At 40.9% G+C, this 12,542-nt stretch overlaps 1 pseudogene; it reads left to right on the top strand.

Annotated features, from left to right (window-relative positions):
* Positions 1-10,675: 10,675 nt before the first annotated feature.
* Positions 10,676-11,395, top strand: LOC133090616 (small ribosomal subunit protein eS8-like; annotated as a pseudogene).
* The last annotated feature ends 1,147 nt before the right edge of the window (positions 11,396-12,542 follow it).

Genomic DNA, 12,542 nt, shown 5'->3' on the forward strand with positions numbered 1-12,542 from the left:
GGCACTGTCTTCTTGACTAGAGTTCTCTACATACTGGAAAATGAAACAAAGGAGAGGCAGGTGGAGGCTGAATATTACCTTATTACTGACAAAGACCAGGGAAGAGCATTTGCTCAATGTGGGCAACTGAACCCCCAGCCCCCAGTTATGGCAGTGCTAGAATGAGTGGACCTCCCTTCCAGAGCCCCTGGAGGGGTGGTGGATGTGGCAGATCCTAAGAGGAAGAAGGGCAGAGCTGAGCAGAGCATGTACCATGTTCTTCCCAAGTACACTAATCAGATGAGTTCTCTCTCCCAGAAGCAGAAGTTTCCTGTCAGTGGAAACTCTTCACCCTGGACCAATTCTTCCTCTCCTCTCCTCTCCTCTCCTCTTTCTCTTGAAGTTTCTTAAAACTTTTCAGGGACTTCCCTGGTGGTGCAGTGGTTAAGAATCCGCCTGCCAATGCAGGGGACACAGGTTTGATCCCTGGTCCAGGAAGATTCCACATGCTGCAGAGCAACTAAGCCCGCGAGCCACAAATACTGAGCCTGCACTCTAGAGCCCGCGAGCCACAACTACTGAGCCCGTGTGCCACAACTACAGAAGCCCGTGTGCCTAGAGCCCATGCTCCGTAACAAGAGAAGCCACCGCCATGAGAAGCCCACGCACCACAACAAGGAGTATCTCCCGCTCACCGCAACTAGAGAAAAGCCTGCGCACAGAAACGAAGACCCAATGCAGTCAAATATAAATTAATTAATTAAAAAAAAAACCTTTTCAGCTGTGGCTGACACTTCTCTCCTTTGCCCTGAGTCCTTGTTGAAACCAAATCCAGAAATACTTAAAAAAAATCTTTTTAAAATAAAAATTTAAAAAATAGACAAATGTAGACAGAATTCTATAATGAGTCCCCTTGCAGTCATCACCCAGCTTCCACAATAATCAACTCATGGCCAATCTTGATTTATCTATAAATTTTACCTTCTCCCCCCCACCCCAGCTCCTGTGTTATTTGAAACAAGTCCAATGTATCACACCGAAAAGACTCTTATTTTATTTTCTGCCCTGTCACATTCCACCCCTGAGGAGCAATGAGCACAGAATGGACTAGCTATTTGAAACGGGGTCGGAGTGAATTACTAGGGGAAAAAAAGTGGTAACATTATAAAGACACTCTCCTGCCATAGTAGTTAGGCTGTTTCCATTTTCCTTGCCACAGTTGAGGTTCAAGGACTTATCATTTGTCTCTGGCAACAACCTTGTTCTTAGTTTCCTTGCTTTTCTCCCTCTGGATTACTAGTGTTTCTTCATGTGACCACCTGCATCAGAATCCCTCGGAAAACTTGTTAAAATGCAGATCCTGGGCCCCTCTCCAGCCCTGCTGAATCAGATTTTTTAAAAAAATTAATTTAATTTATTTATTTTTGGCTGTGTTGGATCTTCATTGCTGCGCACAGGCTTTCTCTAGTTGCAGCGAGCGGGGGCTACTCTTCCTTGTGGTGCGCCGGCTTCTCATTGCGGTGGCTTCTCTTGTTGCAGAGCACGGGCTCTAGGCGGGTGGGCTTCAGTAGTTGTGTCACGCGGGCTCAGTAGTTGTGGCTCGCGGGCTCTAGAGCACAGGCTCAGTAGTTGTGGTGCACGGGCTTAGTTGCTCCACGGCATGTGGCATCTTCCCGGAGCAGGGATTGAACCCGTGTCCCCTGCATTGGCAGGCAGATTCTCAACCACTGTGCCACGAGGGAAGTCCCTGAATCAGACTTTTGAGTGTGGTTCCGGGTGTTTTTTACAGGGAGCCCAGAATGATTCTGGTGCGCACTGATGTTGAGAACTGCTGTCCCAATCTAGCCTCCATGCTGTCCCCAGATAGTCTTCAAACACCAAGTCTGACCATGTCACCCCCCATTTAGGACAACCAGGAGTCCCCCCCCACAGGATAAGTTCCAGGTTAAGGCCTGGTACTTAGGGCCCTTTAAGAGCTGGCCTTTGCGTGCAGCAGCCTCGTTCCCCACCACTCTCTCCCTTGAACCCTGGGTTTCAACCCTATCATACAATCTTGATGTGCTCAACACTGCATTCTCTCCCTTACCCCTACAGGGTTTGATAAACTTGTTCTGATTATTCAAGGGCCGGGCCAGGCCAGTGTCTCTTCTTCTTGGAAGCCATCTGTGACTCATTCCTCCGTACATTGTGGTAGAAAAGCTGGGGATTCAGATAGACTCAGGTGTCCATCTAAGCTCTACCACTTACTGGCTATGTGACCTTAGGAATGTCCTCGATTGCTTTTGGTCTCAGTCTCACCATCTAGAGAATGGGGATGAAAGCAGTATCTCATGGGACTGTGAGACATAAATGGAGACCTTGGCACAGTAGGGAGGCAAAACTTTACCTCTGTCCTCTTAGAATCTCTGGCTGGTTCCAAGAATTAAATTGACCTAGGACAGATTAATAGAAGAAAAGCATATAGATCTTTACCTGGGAGTCCCCACAGGAAAAACAAAGATCCAGAGAAGTGGCCAGGCCTAAGTGTTTATATAGTAGGCTGGACAAAGAGAGACAATTGTGGAAAAGTAACTAAAATACATGGGGAGGGACTTCCCTGGTGGTCCAGTGGTTAAGACTCCACACTTCCACTGCAGGGGGCAAGGGTTTGATCCCTGGTTGGGAAACTAAGATCCTGCATGCCATGTGGCACAGCCAAAAAAGAAAAAATGGGGAGACTAAAGGTGAGTTATTTTAATAAGGTCTGTTTGTGCAGATTTCTCTTGGTCTCGACTTCCCATCTCTGGTGATAAGAATCTTTCCTCCTGGTACAGAGAGAGCATCTTTCACAAATTTTGTCTCCTGTTTTCAGGAAGAAAAGTGGAGGTCAGAGTACCCTTCACGTACCTGCTATTTCTTCAAGAGCCTTTAGCTCAATAATTCTTATGCCAAAGTGGCATATTTGGGATGGCATATTCTGCCACCTTTCAGCACAGTGCCTGGCACATACAGTAGGGTGTTCATAAACAAGAGCTCCCAAACAAGGCCCTGGCCAAGAGACGGTTAAAGGCCAGAGCATCTCAGATCACTCTGATATCTAATGGAGCCCACGCTGTCAGAATTCAGCTAATATAATGATTTATCATGATAATAACTATGAGGGCATCATAACAATGAGATCATCACTGCTCATTGGCCAATATTAGCTCCATCACAGGGCACTCTGACTCCAGTTTTGTCCCCTTGGGCCCCCTGCCACCTTAGAGTGACTTTTCTAGTAAGTATTATAATGTTGTAACCCAGGGTTTTATTAATTTCCCATTCCAAAATGGCATTCCAGAAATTATAAGGTGTGTGTGTATATCACATTTTCTTTATCCATTCATCTGTTGATGGGACACATAGTTTGTTACCATGTCCTGGATTTACTGTAAATAATGCTGCAATAAACATGGGGGTGCAGATATCTTTTTAAGATAGTGATCTTGTTTGCTTCGGATGAACACCTAGAAGTGGGATTGCTGGATCATATGGTAGTTCTATTTTTAATTTTCTGAGGAACCTCCATGATGTTTTCTGTAGTGGGTGCACCAACTTACATTCCCACCAACAATGCACAAGGGTTTCCTTTTCTCCACATCCTCTCCAGCATTTGCTACTTCTTGAGAATGAAAATTCTATGGGAGAGATGGGCATAACCCTGATAAGTTCATTCTCTAGTTGGGCATTCTTTGTCTTGGGTCATCATTTCAAAACCTTGTAAAGATTTCTTCCTTGATCTTGTCCTTGTATCCCTGAGAACTATTTTGTTTAGCTTAGTTTGCCTAGAGTTAAGAGGTTGTATCTGGCTCTGATGGGTGCTGGTTGATTGGCCTTTGGCCAAGCTTCAGAGAAATAAAGTTACACATGAACCATCCTTATGGACCATTCGGTTCCATGGGCTCTTTTAAAAAAGGGCTTCTTCCTGGTCAAACACTTAACCTGCTGCATGCTTTCTCACCACACCACCACCAACTTGTACTTAGCTTTCTGACTGCTACAATTTCACCAGTGACAATTTGGAATTGCAGTGGCCACTTTGGGGGGCTTTTGACATTGAAAAGATTGTTCATTTAAGAGACACCTTCGAGCAAAAAACAAACTCTCATGAAGAGATTGTCTTGTTTGTTGAAAAGAGAGATCATGTTATTTAATGTAGGATGAACTCCATGCCTCCATTTCCATACCTCAGGGATTAGTAAATGTGGGCTTTCTAATTGTAAGACTTGAGAAATTTGTCAAAGGCCCAAGTTACTCTCTAAACCAGCTGTAATGTGGTTTCTTCTGTTTTTCTGTTTCTAAAGTTCTTCCCTTCCCTTGCAGAGGAAACATAAGTAGTCTTTTAAAATAACAATTTCAGATTGGTCTAAAGCCAGCTGCTTCTCACTTTTTCTGTTCCTCTCTCTTATTCTCTCAGTAAACTTAAAGAATACCATTAAAACAAAATACAAAACAAAACAAGACATTCGGTTGTTATGTGCACACTCTAGAACTATCTAGTCCAAATAAATAGTAAAAGTTGTCTAAAACAAAGTTATTCAACTGTGTTTTTTATGTGTGTAGACACTCGAAAGTCTATGTGCATAGTAGCCTTTGTTAAAAGATAAGAAGAAGCTTTAATTCCAAGATAAAAGAGCTTTGGGCATGATTGAGAGTCTTGGAAAAGTAGTTTACCATATAAAAATAATGTAAACACAATATTCTGGTTTGTACATGACCAGGGTTAAATTTCTCATGATTTAAACTTTCTAAATTTCCTGATTCATTTTATGAGTTAGGTAAGTTACCACTGTTTCCATAACCTGTTTAAAATGAAAGATATGTATATAGTTTTATTTCACTAAATGAAATTATAATGTTGGATGTCTTTTTTTATTGTGGTAAAATATAGATAACATAAAATTTTACCACTGTAACCATTTTTAAGTGTACAGTTTTGTGGTACTAAGTACATTCACATTCTTATGCAATCGTCTCCACCATCCATCTCCAGAACTTTTCTTCATCCCAAACTGAAACTCTGTACCCATTAAACACTAACTCATCATTCTCCCCTTCCCCCAGCCCCTGGGAATCATTGTCCTACCTTCTGTATCTATGAATTTGGCTATTCTAGGTACCTCATGTAAGTGGAATTATACAATATTTGTCCTTTTGTGTCTGGCTTATTTCACTGAGCATAATGTCCTCAAGGTTCATCCATGTTGCAGTGAATGTCAGAATTTTCTTGTTTTTGAGGCTGAATAATATTCCATTGTATGTATATGCTACAGTTTGCATATTCATTCAAACCTGATGGACATTTGGGTTTTTTACACCTTTTGGCTATTGTGAGTAATGCTGCTATGAACATTGGTGTACAAATATCTGCTCAAGTCCCTGCTTTCATTTCTTTTGTGTATATACCCAGAAGTAGAATTGTTGGGTCATAACGGTAATTCTACATTTAATTTTTTGAAGAACTGCCATACCATTTTCCACAGCAGTTGCATACATTCCCACCAGCAGAGCACAATAGTTCCAATTTCTCTGCTTATTGGCCATTTGTATATCTTCTTTGGAGAAATGTATATTCAAGTTCTTTGTCTATTTAAAAATCAGGTTGTTTGTTTTTTTGTCATTGATTTGTAGGAGTTCCTTATATATTCTGGATGTTAATCCATTATCAGATATATATAATTTTAAAATATTTTCTCCCATTCCATGATTTGCCTCTTTACTCTGTTGATTTTGTCTATTGATGAAAAAAATTTTTAAATTTTCAAGTAGTTCTATTTATATAGTTTTTCCTTAGCTGACTGGGCTTTTGGTGTCACATCCAAGAAATCATTGCCAAATCCAAAGTTGTGAAGCTTTTCCCCAATGTTTTGTTCTAAGAGTTTTATGGTTTTAGCTCTTATATTTAGGTCTTTGATCCACTAAAAAATAATTAGCTTCTTTAATTTACGTTATTAAAATTTTACTTTATTTAGTTTTTAGTCATGGTAAAAAAAACATAAAATTTACCATCTTAATGTATCATATTTTTTTATTTTTTATTTTTTTTGGCCATGCCGTGCAGCTGTGGGATCTTAGTTCCCCCACCAGGAATTGAACCCATGCCCTCGGCAGTGAAAGTGTGGAGTCCTAACCATGGGACTGCCAGGGAATTCCCCATCTTAATGATTTTTTTTTTTTAAGATTTATTTATTTATTTAATTTATTATTTTTGGCCGCATCAGGACTTAGTTGCGACACATGGGCACTTCGTTTTGGTGCGCGGGCTTCTCTTTAGTTGTGGCGTGTGGGTTTTCTCTTCCCTAGCTGTGGCACGCAGCCTCCAGGGCGTGTGGGCTCTGTGGTTTGCGGCCCGCAGGCTTTCTAGTTGAGGCGCGCAAGCTCAGTAGTCGTGGCACGCGGGCTTAGCTGCCCAGCGGCATGTGGGATCTTAGTTCCCTGACCAGGGATCGAAGCTACGTCCCCTGCATTGTAAGGCAGATTCTTTACCACTGGACCACCAGGGAAGTCCCTCTTGATGATTTTTAAGTGTACTGTTTAGTAGTGTGAAGTACAGTATATTCACATTGTTGTGCAACTGATCTCTAGAATTTTTCATCTTGCAAAACTGAAGCACTATACCATTAAACAATAACTCCCCATTTTCTCCTCCCCCCCAGCCCCTGGCAACTACCATTCTACTTTCTGTGCCTATGAATTTGACTACTCTAGATATCTCACACAAGTGAGAGGCATCACACAGTATTTGTCTTTTTGTGACTGGCTTATTTCACTTAGCACAATGCCTTTAAGCTTCACCCATGTTGTAGCATGTGATATGATTTCCTTCCTTTTTTAAGGCTGAATAATATTCCATGGTATGTATACATCGTATTTTATTTATCCATCCATTCAATGAACACTTGGGTTTCTTCCACCCCTTGGCTATAGTGAATAATGCTGCTATTTTGAACATGGGTATGCAAATATCTCTTTGAGATTCTGCTTTCAATTATTTTTGATATACAGCAGTAGGATTGCCAAATCAATATGGTAATTCTATTTTTAGTTTTTGAGGAACTGCCATACCATTTTCCATAGTGTTGTGCTGTTTTACTTTCCCACCAACAATGCACAAGAGTTCTAATTTCTCCACATCCTTGTCAACACTTGTTTTCTGTTTTGTTTTGTTTTGATAGTAGCCATTCCAAAGGGTGTGAGATGATATCTCATTGTGGGTTTTTTTCCTTTTAAACAGGCTTTATTTTCTAGAGGAGTTTTAGGTTCACACCAAAATCGAGCAGAAAATGCACCGAGTTCCTGTAAACCCTCTGTCCCCACACAGGACAGCCTCATCCACTTTCAACATTCTGCACCAAAGTGGTACATTTGTGACAATCGATGAATCTTACATCATTATCACCCAAAGTCCATAGTTTCATTAGTGTTCATTCTTGGTGTTGTACATTGTATGGGTTTTGATAAATGTAGAATGACATGTATCCATCATTATATTATCATACAGAATAATTTCACTGCCCTGAATATCCTCTATGCTCAGCCTATTCATCCCTCCTACCCTCCCCTCCTAACCCCTGTAACCACTAATCTTTTTACTGTTTCCATAGTTTTGCCTTTTTTAGAATGTCATATAGTTGGAATTGGAGAGCAGAATAGGCCACCCCAAGAAATCATCCTTATTGTCAGAGATAGGGAATTCAAGGCTGAGAAGGCTCTATAAACAAATTTTGTTACTTTTCATTAATTTGCTACCCCAAGTCCAAACCCCCTTGTTTTGTCAAATCTTCACAAGTAATTGTTTCTTTGTCTAAAAGGTTAAGAAGCAGCCTGCTTTGGTCACTTCTTTGAGTCTCACATTTCTTCAAGCACTCATATGTACAAATTAAATTTTTCTCCTGTTAATCTGTCTTATGTCTAATAATTAAACCAGCCACGAAACCTAGAAGGGAAGAAAGGAAAAGTTTTCCTCCCCTACAGAATAATACAGTATGCAGCCTTTTAAGATTGGCTTCTTTCACTTAGTAATATACTTTTAGAAAAAAAAAATTATTTATTTATTTTGGTTGCTCTGGGTCTTAGTTGCGGCATGCGGGATCTTCGTTGCGGCATGCATGTGGGATCTAGTTCCCCAACCAGGGATCGAACCCAGGCCCTCTGCTTTGGGAGCGCAGAGTCTTACCCATTGGACCACCAGGGAAGTCTCTTAGTAATATACTTTTAAGGATCCTCCATGTCTTTTCACGGCTTGATAGTTCTTTTTTTTTAGTGCTGAATAATATTCCATAGTTTGGATATACCACAGTTTTTTTTATTCATTCACCTACTGAAGGACATCTTGATTGCTTCCAAGTTTTGGTAATTATGAATAAGTCTGCTATAAACATTCATGTGCATGTTTTCGTGTGGACATAAGTTTTCAACTCATTTGTGTAAATACTAAATACTAAATACTAAATATAGCTGAATTATATGCTAAGAGTATGTTTAGTTTTGTAAGAAGCTGCCAGTCTTCCAAAGTGACTGCATCATTTTGCATTTTCACCACCAATGAATGAGAACTCCTGTTGCTCTACATCCTCACCAGCATTTGGTGTTGTCAGTGTTCTGGATTTTGACCAATCTAATAGGTGTGTAGTGGTATCTCATTGTTGCTTTAATTTGCATTTCCCTATGACATGATGTGGAACATCTTTTCATATGCATGTTTACCATCTGTATATCTTCTTTGGCAAATTGTCTATTCAGGTCTTTGGCCCATTTTTAAGTTGGATTGTTGTTAGTTTTCTATTGTTGACTTTTAAGAATTCTTTGTATATTTTGGATAACAATCCTTTATCAATATGTCTTTTGCAAATATTCTCTCCCTGTCTGTGGCCTGTCTTCCCATTCTGACAGTGTCTTTTGCAGAGCAGAGGTTTTTAATATTAATTAAAATGAAATTATTATCCATTATTTATTTCATGGATCATAACTTTAGTGTTGTCTCTTATAAGTCATTGCCATATCCAAGGTCATCTAGTTTGTCTCCTGTGTTATCCTCTAGGAGTTTTATAGCTTTGTTGTTTTACATTTAGGTCTGCGATCCATTTTGAGTAAATTTTTGTGGAGGGTGTAAAGTCTGTGTCTAGATTCATTTTTTTAAATATTTTTTTTAAATTTAATTTTATTTTTGGCTGCGTTGGGTCTTCGTTGCTGTGTGCAGGCTTTCTCTAGTTGCAGCGAGCGGGGGCTACTCTTCGTTGCAGTGCGCGGGCTTCTCATTGTGGTGGCTTCTCTTGTTGTGGAGCATGGGCTCTAGGTGCGTGGGCTTCAGTTGTTGTGGTGCGTGGGCTCAGTAGTTGTGGCTCGCGGGCTCTAGAGCACAGACTCAGTAGTTGTGGCGCACGGGCTTAGTTGCTCCGCAGCATGTGGGATCTTCCTGGACCAGGGATTGAACCTGTGTCCCCTGCATTGGCAGGTGGATTCTTAACCACTGCGCCACGAAGGAAGTCCCTAGATTCATTTATTTTGCTTGTGATGTCCAGCTGTTCCAGCACCATTTGTTGAAAAGACTCTCTTTTCTCCATTGTATTGTCTTTACTCCTTTGTCAAAGATCAGTTGACTACATTTATGTGGGTCTATTTCTGGGCTTTCTACTCTGTTCTGTTACTCTATTTGTCTATTCTTCCACCAATACCACACTGTCTTGATGACTGTAGCTTTATAGTAAATCTTGAAGTTGGGTAGTTGTTCTCTTCCTTCAATATTGTGTTGGCTATTTTTTTCCCAGTTACTTCATTTTTACTAGTTCACATTTTCAGCAGACAAATCAAGGTGCAAGCAGGGTCTTTTACCCTTCCATAGAAACTTTAGAATCAGTTTATTAAAGTCCATAAATTAATTTGTTGGGATTTTTATTGGGATTGTGTTGAATCACAATCAAGTTTGGAAGAACTGACATTGTTACAGTATTGTATCTTCCTATCCATGAATATGGAGTATCTTTCCATTTATTTAGTTCTTCTTTGATTTCTTTCATCAGAGTTTTGTAGATTTTTCTCATATAAGTCTCGTACATATTTTGTTAGATTCATACCTATTTCATTTTTGGGGGTGCTAATGTAAATGATACTAGATTTTTTCTTTTCTTTTTATTGAACTATAGTTGATTTACAATGTTGTGTTAATTTCTGCTGTATGGCAAAGTGATTCAGTTATACATATACATACATTCTTTTTTATATTCTTTTTCATTATGGTTTATCACAGGATGTTGAATATAGTGCCCTGTGCTATAAAGTAAGACTTTGTTGTTTATCCATTCTATAAATACTAGTTTGCAGCTGCTAACCCGGAACTCCCACTCCATCCCTCCCCCACACCCCTCCCCCCTTGGCAGCCACAAGTGTGTTCTCTATGTCTGTGAATCTGTTTCTGTTTCATAGATAAGTTCATTTGTGCCATATTTTAGATTCCACAATGATACTGTATTTTTAATTTCAAATTCCACTTTTTCATTGTAAGAAAACAATTGACTTTCGAATATCCATCTTGTATCCTGCAACCTTGTATCCTGCAACCAGGATCACTTATTAGTTCCAGGAGGTTTTTTTTTTTTTTTTAATGTTGATTCTTTCAGATTTTCTACATAGATGATCAAAGTTTGTTTGATCATGGGTAGCCAACCTTGGAGAGCTGAGCATGAGGTGGGGTGCTGGGCTGGTGGGCTGGCCCCAGGCTCCCTGGGTCAGGCTCCTGACCCCACTTCCACACGGAGGCATTTCTCAGGACAACTGGCACAAGGGCTGCAAGACTGGGGGCAAGAGAAAGCCCTACCACAGAAGTGGAAGTATGAGCTGGGGTACCCCGCTGCCAACACCAAGAGTGGCCCCCGCCGCATACACACAGTCTGGGTGTGAGGAGGCGACAAGAAGTACTGGGCCCTGAGGCTGGACGTGGGGAGCTTCTCCTGGGGCTCAGAGTGTTGTGCACGCAAGACAAGGATCACTGATGTTGTCTATGATGCATCCAACAACGAACTGGTCCATACTAAGACCCTGGTGAAGAACTGCATTGTGCTCATTGACAGCACATGTACCAACAGTGGTACGAGTCTCACTATACACTGCCCCTGGGCCGCAAGAAGGGGGCCAGGCTGACTCCTGAGGAGGACTAGATTATAAACAAAAAATGATCAGAATAAAAATTCAGAAGAAATATGATGAAAGGAAAAAGAATGCCAAAATCAGCAGTCTTCTAGAGGAGCAGTTCCAGCAGGGCAAGTTTCTTGCATGCATTGCTTCAAGACCAGGCCAGTGTGGCAGACCAGATGGTTATGTGCTAGAGGGAAAGGAGCTGGAGTTCTATCTGAGGAAAATCAAGGCCCAGAAAGGCAAATAAATCCTCTTCCCTCCTATCTTAGCTCATGTAATAAAGGTGTTTATTGTTCTAAAAAAACAAAAAATTGTTTGATCACAGAAAGTTTTATTTCTTCCTTCTCAATCTGTATATTTTTATTTCCTTTTCTTGTCTTATCATATTAGCTAGGTTTTCAGTATGATGTTGAAAAACAGCAGTGAGAGGGGACATCCTTGCCTCATTTCTGATCTTAGCAGGAAATCTTCGAGTTTCTCACCACTAGGTATGATGTTAGCTGTAGGTTTTTTGTAGATCGTCTTTATCAAGTTGAGAAAGTTCCTCTCTATTCCTAGTTTGCTGAGAGTTTTTTTAAAAATAAATTTATTTATTTATTTTTGGCTGCGTTGGGTCTTTGTTGCTGTGCATGGGCTTTTTCTAGTTGCGACGAGTGGGGGCTACTCTTCATTGCAATGCACGGGCTTCTCATTGCGGTGGCTTCTCTTGTTGCGGAGCGTGGGCTCTAGGCGCGCGTGCTCAGTAGTTGTGGCACACAGGCTTAGTTGCTCTACGGCATGTGGGATCTTCCCGGACCAGGGCTCGAACCCATATCCCCTTCATTGGCAGGCAGATTCTTAATCACTGGGCCACCAGGGAAGCCCACCAAACATTTATTAATAGTTCTAAACCTTTTGTTTCTCTGTAAAAGGAAACCAATGTTCAGTAATTAATGTTTCAGTATCTTATTTTATTTGGAAATGACCTAGTTATTCAATAAACTTCCATCATTTAACTTAATTTAGCACAACTCTAAATTTTCATGTTGTCGAATATTTGGAGAGGTTTTTTTTTTTTTGGCTGCAACCCCACGCGGCACGTGGGATCTTAGTTCCCAGACTAGGGATCGAGCCTGTGACCACTGCGGTGGAAGTGTGGAGTCTTAACCACTGGACCACCAGGGAAGTCCCTGGAGAGATTATTTTTAGTTGGGCATTCCTAAAACATAATTATTCCTAAAAAGTTCAACCAAAGCTCTTATCTCATTTGCATTTTCTTTCCTTAAAAGTTTCCTCACATTGAGTTTCCCCAGCAGTCAGCCACAAGGGCTTATGGACTGCTGAGATCCTGATCTCCTTAGCTCTCACCCATGGCCAAGTCGAGCCTGAGGCAGCCAGAACCCCTGGGCCACTGGTCTTCAGTAGCAAGCATCCTC

This window comes from Eubalaena glacialis, chromosome 4, assembly GCF_028564815.1.
Source record: "Eubalaena glacialis isolate mEubGla1 chromosome 4, mEubGla1.1.hap2.+ XY, whole genome shotgun sequence".
Lineage (NCBI taxonomy): Eukaryota > Metazoa > Chordata > Mammalia > Artiodactyla > Balaenidae > Eubalaena > Eubalaena glacialis.